The following is a 15,271-nucleotide window of genomic DNA, read 5'->3' on the forward strand; positions in this document are numbered from 1 at the left end:
TGCAAAGGCAAGGCTGCTAATTGTGCAGAAATAAAAGGTATATATGTATGAATATAATCTTTTATATGTAAGCAAATTTCTGAAAGTTTTCATAATAATTAGTATCAATCAAGGTCCTAATAAGAAACAGATGGCACACTCAAATTAGGATATTTAAGAAGGGTTATTTATAAAGAAAGTAATGAGAAAGGTGTGAATAGGTTTACAAAACTAAAATAAAGGGCTAGTGAAAGATTCTTAACTATAGGACTATTAACCACCCCTCTGCCCACCTGCAGGGATGGAGGGATACAGAAAAGAGAAGCTCCCAAATGCTAGAAGAAGAAAGAATCCTATGAAACAGGTTGTCTTTTGGTGGAGAGAACCTCAGTTGTTGCCATGCACAGCAGCAAGATGAATAACCACCTTGACTTCAATCTTCATTTTTTCTCTTGTACATTTAGAACTCAACAAACACAACCCAACAAAATCAAACCTGAAAGTTCGGCTGTTCGGGTCTTATAGTTTTCATGGCTTTGCTTCTCAGAGCAAAAAAATAAATAAATAAAAGGAGGAAGAAGTGGAGCTCCTTGTATACTTATTAAAATTATTTACAACAAGGTTTTATCAGTAAAGAATAAACGATAAGGTAGCAAATAACTTCTTCGAGAAAGCCCATCATGGTTTTTCCTCCCTGGATTTAGTTATTTTGCTATTATTTAGCCTGAAATCACACTTAATAGACAAACTACTTGTAATTTTTTAAAAGGTTAATACCATCAAAATGATTTAATTGTAGTCTCTCAATTTCTCCAGAAAAAGCATAGAAACTGCTCATGGTAAAAAAATCAAAATGGTGGGACCAGCAGTTAGTGTAATGGCTATGTCGCTGGACTCCCACGTAGTTGATCACGGTTCAAGTACTGGACCTGGTGGCTTAAACTCACGCCGGGCGCGTGTGTATGCATGCCCAAGATCCCGAGAGGAGAATGGAGGAGAAGGGGTTGCAGCGTGGCCATCCCCCCTGGGTGGTGATTTCTCGCTTTCTGTCTCTCTGTCTCTCTCTGTCTGTCTGGCGAGCACACGTGCCCTATAGCAAAAACCTCTACAAAAATAAAATAAAATAAAAATGGTTTAACCATTCATTTGTACAGTTTTTTTTTTTAACAGAAAGTAAGCAAGAGAATCTCTTGTGTGTTAAATAATCAAGCCAGAATCTGAATCCAGTTCTGTTTTTTTTTTTTTTTTTTGGAGAGATTTTTCACTGTAGGGCGCCACAGGGTCCAGTACTCAAACCACAGTTGACCACATGGGAGTTCAGCGACACAGCCATTAGGCTAACTGCTGGTGCCGCCTCAGTCTATTCTTGAGGGCTCCATTCTCCACCCTCAAAAGGGTGGAGACCTCCTTCCCATTAAACAATACTGTTCATTGGGGATGAAATTTCACCATGCGTTTTGGAGGGTACAAAATCATTCAGATCATAACAATTACATATCACTGGAGTATTACGAGGATTAAACGAGAGAGAGAATTTGAAAAACTCGGTTTCAAATTTCTCTTCTGTCACATTAATTGTATGTTTGTAGCAAGTCACTTAACTTCTCTAAGCCTGGATTGTTTCTTGTTTTTTTGTTTTGTTTTGTTTTGTTTTTAGAGGAGATTATAATTAGAATATTTTCTCATGAGGGCTGAAGTGGATTTAAAGTAGTGCATTATCTGAGAAAACAATTAATATAAGTCTAAAGCATTTTGTTTCAGGCAGAATTCAATATAGTCATAGTCATCTGCCTTCCTCTATCTCTCTCTCTTATGCGCACAGACGTATACTCACACACTTCACAAACACGGCCTAGGCTTAAAGTTATCTGGCCTATGCTAAATGCTTTTGCTAAATGCCCACTAGGCTGGTGGTTTACCTGATGGAGAACAAGTGCTTGGTGAGGCACTGCAGCCTTCATTAAGTATGTTCATTGAACTGGACTATGGAAAATATTCTAGCAAATCCCATCCAAAGGCTTAGGAAATTAAACACTTTGTGTCCTTATGAAATGTTTCAAATGTCAATTTGAGCTCTTTCACTTTTTAATTCCTCCTTTTCTTTGTCAGTCCTGCAGGTAACAGAGACCAAGCTTTCTGTTCTTAAAAGAGGTATTTGGCAGGAAGCAAATTCAAAAAGTTGTCTACCATGCACTCTCCTTATTTGGCATTTGTTTTCTAACACCAAAATCCCTGGAAGCAATCAATCTAGATTCCTTGGAGAAAAAAGAGATAGAAAGAAATGTGAGCTGAAAGGATTTCTTTTAGGCTAAAAAGAGAATTACAAGACTGGAGAAAGTGAATTGGAGCCTAGTTCTATGGTTAAGACCATCAACAGAGCTTTTTAAGCCACTCTGTTGTTTCCCAGAGAAGCATGGGAAACTCCAAGTGGAGAGGTGACAGTTTCCAGACCTGGCAAAGACTTCTAAAACAGAGACAACAGGCCAGAGGGAACTGAGGAAACCATCTGAAGGAAACTTGCAGGTCTGTCCAAGGAAATAAGTGGGCGTTGATGACCAAACACTACAGAGAGCTTCCCAGGGTTTCTGTTTGTTTGCTGTGCTGCTGTTCTTGGCCAAAGTTGACTTTTATCCCTAACAAATAGGAAGGAGACAAACACTTCAAATTAGATTGTTTCTATAATTAATTATACTGAGATGAACATAAGATAGGTTTTCCTTGTAAAAAGTGAGCCTTATCTGATTCATTTGAGTTAAATAGAGTCTTTGTCAGCATCTTGGCTTGAGGGCTTCAGGAAGTGAGAGTTAACAGGCATCACTTTAGGTCTATAGCTTTTTACTCTGGTATTCTGTGCTATAAAAATGCTAATGGAATGAAAAGCTTCCATGCCTTGAAGACACTGACCTGCAATGGCACCTTGACAAGCCTCCCCTCAAATTTAGGTACCTACTCAGGTTTCTGTTGTTTGGGTTTTAACTATGAACCTGCTCCCAGTTCTCTCCTACTCCAGTCACGGTAGCACATAGTCTCTGCCTAGGAGGCTGGAAGCCATATGAGAACCCCAGGTTTGGCTCCCAAGGTAAACTTAACATAATGAGGATGGTTGCACAGACCGTAATTACAAACAAACAAACAAACAAAAAACTCTCTTCTGACATTATTAATTTTCTCCAAGTACACTTTTATATCTTTACTATTACATTTCTTTGTTTAAACGAACAAAAATAAAGAAAAATCAAACCATGGGCCAGCTTGGTGGTTAAGGCAGGTGCATCCCACATGGCTTCCCTGTTTATAACTGCTAAATGGAGTGTATCCACAATATTTTTTCCATCTGCCTTCCACGTGATAGGCACCCCAAGTTCCTGTGATTCTTTATGACTTCGTGACACTGTGTATTGAGCATCCTAATAAAAATCCTTTTCCTGGACTTGTGGAAGAAATTCTGTCTTATGTATTTCCATAAACGGAATTGCTATGATGAGATATAGAAGGGAAACTGGGCTGTGGACGGGCTGGGTGCTGTTCGGACTGGATTCTCTGGTCTTCAGTGACCTGAGGATGGCTTACCAGTAGGTGATCCTCATGCTCACATACATACTTACAAGCTTTTCATGTTTGCTGGAGAAACTGATATAGGCTAGCATCTCATTGTTACTTCGATTTCCATGTTTCTAATTTCTAATGACTTCATACATTTCTTCATATGCTTATTAGCATCTTCGTATTTTGCTCCTTTAAATTGCAGTTCATAACCTTTATTCATTCCTCTGCTGAAATTACTATGCTATTCTGGTAGGTTTTTGTTTTTTTTTTTTAAATAGCCTTCCCTTGCCAATTTTGGATATGCGAACATTGTCTCCTGTTCTGTCATGCTTTTAGTACATTTGTTAGTAATTTGTTGGTCATTTTGTTAGTAATTTTTGTCCCCTCCACTAATGGAAGTTGTTATTGAATTGTGATGCAATTCAATAAACCTTTTTTTTCAATTTGAGAATTTTACATAAGAATTTCTTCTCCTTAGATCAGAGATTCTTTCTACATTTTAATTCCATGAACTTGAAAGCTTTTGCCTCACTTTTTGGTAATTCATCTAATTGGAGTTCTCTTAGTGTTACCCCAAAATAGCTGTTCTTATTGTTGTTTTTATACATATTGAATCAAATTTTACACTTTAAACAATCTACCTTTGCCCTTCTGATTTGCAGTAACATATTTGTAGTATTCTACATTTCTATACATATTGTTCTAGCTCTAAATCATTAATCAATCTTTTGTTTTAGAAGTTTTTGCCTTAGGGCAAGTGCATGTACCAGAGAAAGACATGTACCAGAGAAAGAGAGAGAGACAGTGAGAGGGAAAGTGAGAAATCTCCCCTCAGGGGGATGGCAACACCATAGTCCCTTCTCCATTTTCTTCCTGGGATCTTGTGCATGCATGCACATGCACCCAGTGTGAGTTTCAAGCCACGAGGTCTGGGACTCAAACCATAGTCAGCCATGTGGGAGTCCAGTGATGTAACTGATATGCCATTGGCTGGCCCCAAAGTTTATCTATTTTTCTGTTCTTCAAAAGAGAGAAAGATAAAATAACCAAGATATCCTGTTTTTTTTTTTTCCACTAAGCCTTAGTAATGTATCTTAATTATTTGTCTCATGTAAAAACTGATTTTTTAAATATTTTGATCTTCTCTTCTTAGCCTTCCTTATATACTTTCAAATCTGCCCTTTCCTTCAACTAACTGGCAGTTCTACAATCTGATACTCCAATACAAATTCTTCTTTACTGTATTTTTACTATTATGAACCCTACATCTTTCACATATATTATTGCAAATTATTCATTTGTTATTGCTGATATCTTTAGTTTCTTATTTAACGTGTTTCTTACAGCAATTCTGCTTTAATGTTTGTCAGTATCTTTTGGAGTGTTAATCCTCCTCAGATATTTAGTTTTTGTGCTATGGACTCAAATTGCCTTGGTGTCATCAGATATAGTCTGCTTGTAAGGTTTCCATGTCAGACTCTTTTTCTTCTGACAGCTTTAGACAGTTTGATCATGATCACATTAGCCCTTTAAGGAAATATTATGATCAGGGTTGGCACAGTCCTGGCCAAGGGGTACTCAATTTACACCTATTTTCTGCAAGTCTGTTTTTCTGACAGTTCTTCATAATGTACAGATAAACCTGAAGGGCACTAGTGCAGTTGCCTAGGCTGGTTATACGGAGTTTCCTTCTGGAGAAACAAGATTATCAGTAGCCAAAGCAAGAACAAAACCTAAAATAAATCCTCCCACCTCTCTTCTCTGCACAGATTCCAGGTGTCTTCTTTCTGGACTGCAGCCATGCACTGCCTAAGCCTGCCAGTCTCAGCCAATATTTTGTCTTCTTGTGCATCTCTTAATTGTATTGTTGTTTAATTACCCTTATTATATTTTATTATTTGTTTGGCGGATTGTTTTTTTGCATCCTCATTTCCCTCCTGCCTTTAATTTTCCCAGAGCTGAGATTTGGGGATGGAGCTATGTGTCATGTCTACAGGACTCTGAAACTTTCTTCTTACCCATCCTTCTTAGGAAATGTGTGCCAATATGCTAAGGCAAAAATCACACCTTATTTTGCCATAGACTCATGGGCTTTGGGTACATTTGAATTCATTCTTATATAATTTTACTGTTTATTTTTGAATCTAAAATTTTGCTTTTTTTCTTTTTTTTAAAAAAAATATTGTGGCGTGCTAATTAAGGTGCTTGGCTCCCACTTGACTGACCACACAACTTAAGTCTTGACTTGGGAGCCTGCCCAAAATTCGAAAAAGAAGAAGAAATGCAAAAGAATGGATTGCAGTGTGACCATCTCCATGGAGGGTGTCCTTTCTACTTCCCCTCTCTTGCTGTCTTCCTCTCTCTTGAGTGAGCACACATACACTCTGGCAAAAATTTAAAAAGAAAGAGTTATTGTGCGATGTTCTTAACGTTTTTGGCATGTTCCGTACAAACTTAACTGATTCCCAATAACATCAATTTCAATTCATATTTTGTTCTAAAGCATCATCTAACCATCATCTAACATCATACTTATGTCACATTATTGGTTTAGGTGTTATTTTCACCATTTTTTTCCAGTAAAATATTATTTATTAAAGAAATAACTCTTTGAATCACAGAGCTTGTCTTTGAATCGAGACCTTAATTGCCCCAGAGTCTGAGCTTGTAATTATTACAATGTGTTGTCCCCTGGTTCTGAGTAGACAGCGAGAAACCGTTACTGGTTAAAAGTCAGCATTTAAAAAAAAAGAAAGTGAAAAAAGAAAGAGAGAGAAGGAGAGGGAGGGGAGAAAGAAAAGGAGAAAAAGTAAAAAAACAAAAACAAAAACAAAACAAAACATTCTCCACATAATTTTCTCTACGTTAGTTTTCTGCAGATCAGAATTCAAACATTTTCTAGGATCTCTCTCAACAGAATTAATCCACTTTGCTACGTAGGACTTTGTTCCATCTCCTACTATCTGCTGGGCCAACACTAGATATTCGGGAAAGCGCAGGCCTGTCCTCTTAGTCCTGATGAAGATGAAGTCATCATACTAACATCCAGGACCAATTAATGATTTTGCTAATGCTCGGGTGTCCCAATGCATATTTACAGAGCACTGCACAATGGTGGGAACTGCTGTTGTACCGTTGAATGTCAGATTCATTATTCATAGCGCATGGCAGTAAACTGAATAATTAATATCTCAATATCACTGATAATCCACCCTTCCCTTCCACATGCCAATATATAATTTGGAAATTCTTTTTGATGCATGCCTGAAGCACATATCACACTGTGCAAGACTTCTGCATTCTCAAAGATAGATGCATGCACTATAAATCTGAAACGTAGCTATTGTGAGTCTCAAACTCAGCAATTATTTCTTCTAAGACCCTACAAATAAAAACGGGGAAGTTTACCTATATGCATTTTTGAAAATTGGAGAGTTAATACAACTTTAGTAACCTACTTTAAAAGAATTGTTATGGACATAGCAGAGGACAACTGCAGAAATTTACCCCCTTGACAATGTAATTTAAATGCTGATTGTTTCAAGATTAGACTGGCAAAAATAGTTATGGAAAAAACTTTCCTGGAAGGGATAAGTTATAGTCCTTACATGACTCTCTGGGAGTTAATATTCTTTAACAAAAGGAGGAAGGGGAAGCTTTTTCTTTCATTAAGTAGATAATAATAGCATATAATTGATTATTATTTAAAAATCTAAAGTTTAATTTAAGAGATATTATCTGCTCCATTTTGGTTCATGTCATCTTTTACCTTTATTAATAGTTCTGCCATCATCATTAATATTAATTTAATAGGTGCAGCATCTATGCCTCTCAGTGATCTGACCCCACCAGAATACTGTTTTTTTTTTATTTTTTTTTCGATAGCCATGAGCTACTGCTGTAATCATGAGGTCACAATTAATTATAAGAATGATATGAATTATATATTTATAAGATACAGCCAGCACTTCTAAGTTTCGATTGTGCATAAAGGCACGCTCCAGCACACCTATCATTCTTATATCTAGTGGGGATTACAACTGAAATTAATAAGACAGAAAGCACAAAGGCTGGAGAGGGACTAGAAATGGAATCCCAAAATAGCATTCTTGTCAAAGTGACTTCAAATTAGGGTGACAGGCCAGAAATGTAAAAATAGACATATGGAAATAGCCACATTGATTAAAAAATGGGTTTTCGAATTAATGCCATTTGGAGGTTAATGTCAAATTCTGATTCTGTTCTGACATATTACGAAATGTGTCATATTCGCACCCCAGGCCATTTAGATGTCCTTTATCTAATGGTATCCAGATTTTCCAGGAAGGCATTTTTATTCCTCTCGAGAGCCCAGTAGCCAGCAGCAGAAAGACCCACATCAACTCGTAATAGAAATTCATCTCCAATATGACCAAGACATGATTATTTCAACTCCTATGTACAGGAGAGCTCCCTGCTGTTCTCAGCATTGTGAGAGTCATTGTTGCTCCCTTGCCCTGAAGTTGTAGAGTTTATTTTTTTTTTTCCATTAACAAGAGAACATTTCAATTCAGTTGGTGTTCCTTTAGTCACTGAGGTGGCATTACCACTAACTTTCGCACTTTGAAATGGTTACAATGAAGTTTTAGATCACACTGCTCGTGCCATTACTAACAGTAATGGTTTTCAAACAATACGACTCTAAGATAGAGAGCTTGGGAATTGCCTAGGAAGGGGAAGGTGGGAAAGTAACGCTATTGAAAGGTAAGGATCTCCTGTGAGTGAAAAACCTCCTTTATGCGTTGACTGAACCCCAAGTGGACCTTTCCTATTGACAAGCGAAAGGTATTTCTCAGAATGGGTTCGTCAAGGAACTAAAATTCATCCCCTCCAAATTGAAGTGAATTGCTAGAGCTACTGCTTGAAAGAATGACCCCTTCAGAAGACACAGCAGAAGAGTTTAGCTACTTTCCTCCTCCAACTGTGTTCAGTTAGCAGAGCTGTGATCCATTCCTGGTCCCCCTAGGAACAGCCCCTTTGAGCAAGAAATGGGGAATACTTCCAATGTAGTAGAGCCATTCTGAGTAGAGGGCCAGTCTTATACCCTATCACATCATTACATGCCTGTTGCTGTACCCTAGACTGTCTTGCTTCATCACCCCCCAAATAATTTAGATCTGTGAAAAATAAAAATGAATACCTCCATAAATTCCATTTACCATTTACCCTTTAGCATATGTACAAACACCTAAATTTTCAGTATGCAGAGTCCCCATGGGACTTTAAATACATCTACCAGAGCTTGCACTATGCCATCGTTTGACGGACGGTGTCTCTAGGTTGACATTTCTTCCTGCTACTTTGCATAGGTTGGCTGAAAAAGGTTTAAAAAAGTAGCAGGTAGGCACTTCAGCCTTCTTTTATCCTTCTCAGAGCAATGCTTAGAAATTTATTAACATTGGGAACCAGCAGTTAGCGTAATGGCTATGTCGCTGGACTCCCACGTAGTTGACCGCGGTTCGTGTCCCAGACCTTGTGGCTTAAAACTCACACCGGGAGCATGTGCGTGCATGCTCAAGATCCCAGGAGGAGAATGGAGAAGGGATTGCGGCGTGACCATCCCCCCTGGGGGGTGATTTCTCGCTTTCTGTCTCTATGTCTCTGTCTGTCTGGCGAGCGCACGCACCCAATAGCGAAAACCTCTCCAAAAATAAATAACTAAATAAACAAATAAAATTAAAATTAAAAAAAGAAATTTATTAACATTTTTCCACCTCATGAATATGAGATTTTGTCATCAGCTGTAGTTTTCCATTATCAAACAAGAGTCATTGCCTCTGTTTTGCCGAAAAAGAAAAATATACCTACATACACTATATATACTAAAAAGAAAGAAGAAAAGAAATTACATACAACTACGTAATAAAATAAAAGCTTCTTGTACATAAATCCGAGAAAATAACACTAATCTGTGTATCTAATCTTTGTGCAGTTGCATGCCCTGTTTTGCAATGAACAGGTATGTCTTGGTGGGGTTGATTAAATTTTCTATATTTAATAATTGCTGTCTAGACATCAGAGAAGATATGCCAGCACTATCAGACTTACTGGCACACAGACTAAATTTATTGCATCAAAATATTTAGGAAAGATAAAAAAAATCAATCACCTGGAAAATGTTGGTTAATCAATCACAAATGCTAATGTGTGTGAGGCATTTTAGCATAGGCTGGCTATACTCTTGTCTAGCCCTTATAACGGTAGGCTCAGAACCTAGACTATGCTCCTTATTAAGTGCAAAGCATGCAATAAGAGTGTAAGGCTATTCATGATTACCATGCTGGATTTTAAAATTGAATTCCTCTTCTTGTTTTACTGGATTAATCAGATTGCTTGGTGTCATTCCTGAATTCTATTTAGGTAACTTTCCCATGCAGGGTGTTCACCAAAATAGTTTCATGTTAGTCGTGGAATGACACAATGAGTTTAGGTTACCTATTCTTTTTGTTACGATTCTATCCAGGCTTAAAATTCTGTAATGGACAGGATAGCCATTAGCAGAAGTAAATGAAAGATAATACTAGGCACATGTACTTGTTCCAAGCACCATGCTTCTATAGAGAAGGTCACCTCAATGACATTTAAAGTGGAAATGAAACTTTAAGTGAGAGAATTTCAGTGTCTACAGAGATCCAGGGTTGGTGAAGAAGGTTTTCATCAGCGTGGAGAGTAAATAGGGGAAGCCAGTCTTACCCAAGTCCGTTACTTCCCGAGTCTAGTGAGGCTTGTGATGGTGAGTAGCACATGAGTTGGATCTTGAACTCTAATGACATGGTTTTTGAGACAAATTATCAGTAAAGTGGTAGGGTCAGGAGAAAGGCATCGAGGAGAACAGGGAAGGCTAATTTAATTGCCTTTGTTCCTCAGTGACACAGCTTAAATTGAGCTTGCATTTCTGAGAGCACAAGGATATTTGCATGCTTGGATTTTCATAAATGGAAAATGAACTCAAAGCACTTGGCCTACAGATAAATGTATCTCTTTATATTTGAAGGGCAAAAAATACAAGAGAGAGTCAAGGGAATCTGAAAAGTCTTTTTTTCTATCATTTTCTCCTGACTGTTTTTATTGGGGGGAAGGGGGGTGTGTGGGAAGCAGGATGGTGGTCAGGCTCATCATAAATGTAAAATATAATATAATAAATATAATAAAAGGGAAAAATGGAAAGACAAAATATATACACATAATAAATATATATTCTTGAAAAATAGCCATAACTTCTGACTAGAAATTAAGTTTACTCTCTGATAAATCATTCATTTAGGTATAAATAAAGACATATTAAAGATCCTTTGAAGCTGATTTGTATCTAGACAAATTTTGGCACTAGTATGTTGTTTAGAACACACTGCCTCTGTAACTAAGTTTTACAAAAATTCAGAGAAATGCTAAGGTACCAATTCTACCATGGTCTAAGAAAATAAATGAAAAACGAAAAATCACCAATAGATTTTGAAGGTTGAAAAGCGTGGGACTCTTTCACTAAAAATCTAATGGTACTATGATTTCCTGAAGGCAGACATAATTAAAGCACACACAAAAAGGCAATTTGCACATTTTTGCTTTGAACTCTATCCAGTAAATGTAGATTTTATTTGAGTGATTATTTCTGCATATCTTAGAGTTTGTTGTCACTTAAGTCTCCTCTCTTTAATCATTGCTTGAGAGTTTATTAATGTTCAATTGCATCTAAGTAATGAAAAGTTAATAAAGCTATTATAAATATAATGAAAACTATAACTTTGCTATAGAGGTAAATAATTAAGTGTTTGTGTAACACTGAATCTTAATTCAGTGGTGTTTATGAGAAATGTAAATTTATGAAATTTGAATAAATTAATCAGTAATAAATATGAACAATGGCTACACTGGAGGAAGGAATGGACCAGTAGGAGGCACGTTGTTTAAAGCACTGGATTCCGCATGGCCAACTCCACAGTTCAGGTTCCAGACCCAGTAGCCTGAAAACCTGGTGGGGCCCAAGTGTGTGCCCAAGATTTTGAGAGGAGGATAGAAGAGAAGCGATTTGGGCATGACCATCCTTCTTGGATGAATCTCAAATTATTGCAATACAGCAGAAGAAAATATACTAAGCTGCTGATTGAATGTCTCCTGAATAAGGCAAGACATAAAACTGCAAATATGGACAAGTGAGGTGGTGTGGTGGTGAAGGCAACTGGAGCCCACGTGTCTGATTTCATGGTTTGAATCCCAGAATCTTGAATCCTAGAAACTTGAAAATCATGCTGGGTGCATGTACATCCATGCCTAGAATTTTTTTTTCTTTTTTAAAAAATTTTATTATTATCATAATCTTGTTTATATTACATTGAATCGCATATAACTTTACAGTGTATTACGTTGCTTTTTCAAAAGGAAATGCCATGCATGTCAGTCAGTACAGAGACATTAATCTCCCCACTTCATCATTCAATATCTTTTCATTTTTTCCCTGATCATTATTATTATTATTCCAATTATTTTTTAGCCAGTCAATCACTATTTCTCATTTTGCTTGTAAAAAGACTTTACCCATCATGAAATACTTCTCAGACCAATCCAGTTGAGAATACTACACACGTCATCATCAACAGGTAGTAAACCATATCCATGCCTAGAATTTTGAAAAGAGAATGGACAAGAAGGGATTGTGGCATGGCCATCCACCCCCACTGAGGGATGATTTCTTACTTTCTCTCTCTCTTCTCTCTCTCCTCCCAGAAAGTACATGCACCCTATGGTAAAAATCTTTAAAGAAAAAGGGAAAAAAAAAAAAAGGAGAGAACAATAAATAGTTGTCTTTCCTTGGGGGAGAATCATTTAAGAGACACAAAGATCAGACTGATGGATATCCAAAGCTACCAAGAATACTGATTAACACCTACACTGGAGAATGTGTTTTTCAGTCCAGTATCCACGAGGGCTTGCTTGTACTATAATCTGAAATTGAACCTTCCCACCCAGTTTTAAGCATGCTGGGAACTCACGAGGTTTTTCAGTAAGGTCCAGCCCCTGTAGAGATTTAAGGAAGGTGATACAGAGAGCATGTGCTTTTTCCTAGCAGGTGTGTAGGAGAGAGAAGAAAGGACTCGGTTGCACTTTTTATTTGTCTTTTCTCAGTCTCTCCTGTGAGAAAAAAATGGGCAAGAATGGTTAATTCTCTTTTCTCAATCTCTCCTGTGAGAAAAAAATGGGCAAGAATGAATATAAAAGCAGAAAGTAGTCCTTGTTTTACTCTATTTGGAAGCATTTTATTATCACTTGCTAGCATTTAAAAATAATAGTAGTAATAGAAGTAACCTCTTGAGATGTGGAAACCTACTCCTATTTGGGTTAGGTAAGGTGATCCCAATTCTCCAACATTAACCATTGTAGTTTCAGTGTGACTGGAAGAATCAGTGGTAGGGATAATATCCACTTCTTAGTACTCTCTTGTGAGCATTTATTTTACTTTATTGCAAAAGGAAATACCAATAAATGTTTTTAGTCATTGTCATTAAATGCTCGAGTCAGTATTCATCGACTCATACATACAAATACATACTTAATAAACATTTTTAAACATTAAAAAAATTAAAACTTAAAAATCTGTTTATTTTATATTATTTTTTTATTTGAAAGTAATCAATGAAATAGGAGCAATGTATAACCTATAGTCCTAAAGCCAAAATTATTGACACAGGAGTGGAATGGAATGATTTTACTGTTTTGCTCCATTTAATTTTAAGTCATACTGTGCTATGTTAAAACTAATGATATTTTGGTACGTGCAATTTTTCATTCTTAATATTTTCTGAATTTGGGCCTGTTTTATTTATTTATTTATTTATTCATTCATTCATTCATTTAGATTTATGCTATAGGGCGCATGTGATTGCTAGAAAGACACAGAGAGAGACAAAAAGCAAGAAATCACCCCCTGAGGGGATGGCTACATCCTCCATTCTCTTCTCGGGCTCTTGAGCACACATGCACACACGCTTGACATGAGTTTAAGCCACTGGGTCTGGGCCTTAAACCATGGTCAACTACATGGGAGTCCAGCAATATAGCTATTACGCCAATTGCTGGTCCCGTTGGGCCGATCTTTTATAAAGCTTATCTATTTAACTTCCTAAATCTTGAAAGAGATTGGATTATTGTTGATCCTGCAACTGTAAATTATTATCTTCATTTTTAAGGAAACTACTAGTGTGTGTGTTTTGCATTGTGATTGGTAGTCAATCAGTTGTCTAAAAATGGATAGGCCTATGTAGTTTTCTGGGCTTAGCATTTGGTCAGTTCCCATAGGACTTTGGAGTCTCCCATTATTAGTTCCCAGACATCATCAAAAATAAATAGATAATTAAAATAAAAGAAAGAAAGCAGCAACAAATCAAATACGACTCTCAGTTATGGTCCTCCCCAGGCCCCATGTTTGAGAAAGAAACACTGTTCTTATAATCTCTTAAGCCCCCCTACTTTTAGCCTCTGCGTCAGTGCCCTTTACTTCTTACTTAGCTTTGTGTTAGGATTGTCCAAAGAAACTGAAATTCTGGGAGACCTATATCTATATATCTATATCTATATCTATATCTATATCTATATCTATAGAGAGAGAGGGAGAGAGAGAGTTATTATGAGGCTCACTCAATTCGAGAGTCTGAGAAGTCCCACAGTCTGCCATTTGCCAGCTAGAGACCCAAGAAAGTACACAGTGCAACTCAGCCCATGTCAGAAGGCTTAGGGACAAGAACATCTGATAGTACAAATCCCAGTCTAAGGGCAGCAAAAAATGGATTTTCCGCTCAAGGCGTTGAGTAGAAGAAGGGATGAATTCCCTCTTCTTCTTCGTTTTGTGCTCTTCAGACCCTCAGGGATTGGGAGGATGCCCACTCACACTGAGGAGAACAAGCTGCCTTACACAGTCTACCTATTCCAATGCTAATCTCACCGTTAACACCCTCACAGGCACACCCAAAATAATGCGAAGCCAAAGAGCTGACCATCCACATGATCCACTCAAGTTGAACCATGGAGTAGTTTGGCTGAGTAGTGATGTTTCAGGCAGTTCAACTTTATCTGATATCAGTATCCAGCAGTTCCCTGCTTATATGTAAAATTGTTTAATGGGAGCCGAAAACATCATTAGAATCTCTAAGGTGATATCCAGAGGTAACAAGCCACTATTTTTCAATCTCCTTCATAGATTGGAACAAAATTGGCAGGATCGCCACCAAACAGTGAGTAAAGTGCCCAGAGAATTAGTTATGTTTGCTTATCAATATAACTTTGGTTATCAATATAAACTATAACTGCTTCAGAAGAATGAAATGATCCAAAAATGGAGACATACATTTCAACTCTAAGGTGCTCCCAATTTTGCAGATATTTAAATTCTTTCAGGTTAAGAGAGGTAGGCTATTGATAATAACTATTATTTATTGAATATTAACTATACTTAGGGTTATCGATATTATTTTATTCATCATACTATTTAGTCCTAACAGTAATGATATGAGACATGATAATATTGTCCACCTTACATTTGAATAAATGGAGTCCTAGAGATCCCAAATATTCCCCTGGCTACACAGCTAGCAAATGGTCAAGGGTAGAACACAAATTTGGGTCTGTCTTCAAAGTTTGTGGTATAGGGATAAGGTTCTAGTTCATGGTAACATTTTTTGAGTGGAGGTTGGTTATTTAGGTGGTATGTGTGTCAGCA

Source organism: Tupaia chinensis, unplaced genomic scaffold, assembly GCF_000334495.1.
Source record: "Tupaia chinensis unplaced genomic scaffold, TupChi_1.0 Scaffold000084_3, whole genome shotgun sequence".
Lineage (NCBI taxonomy): Eukaryota > Metazoa > Chordata > Mammalia > Scandentia > Tupaiidae > Tupaia > Tupaia belangeri.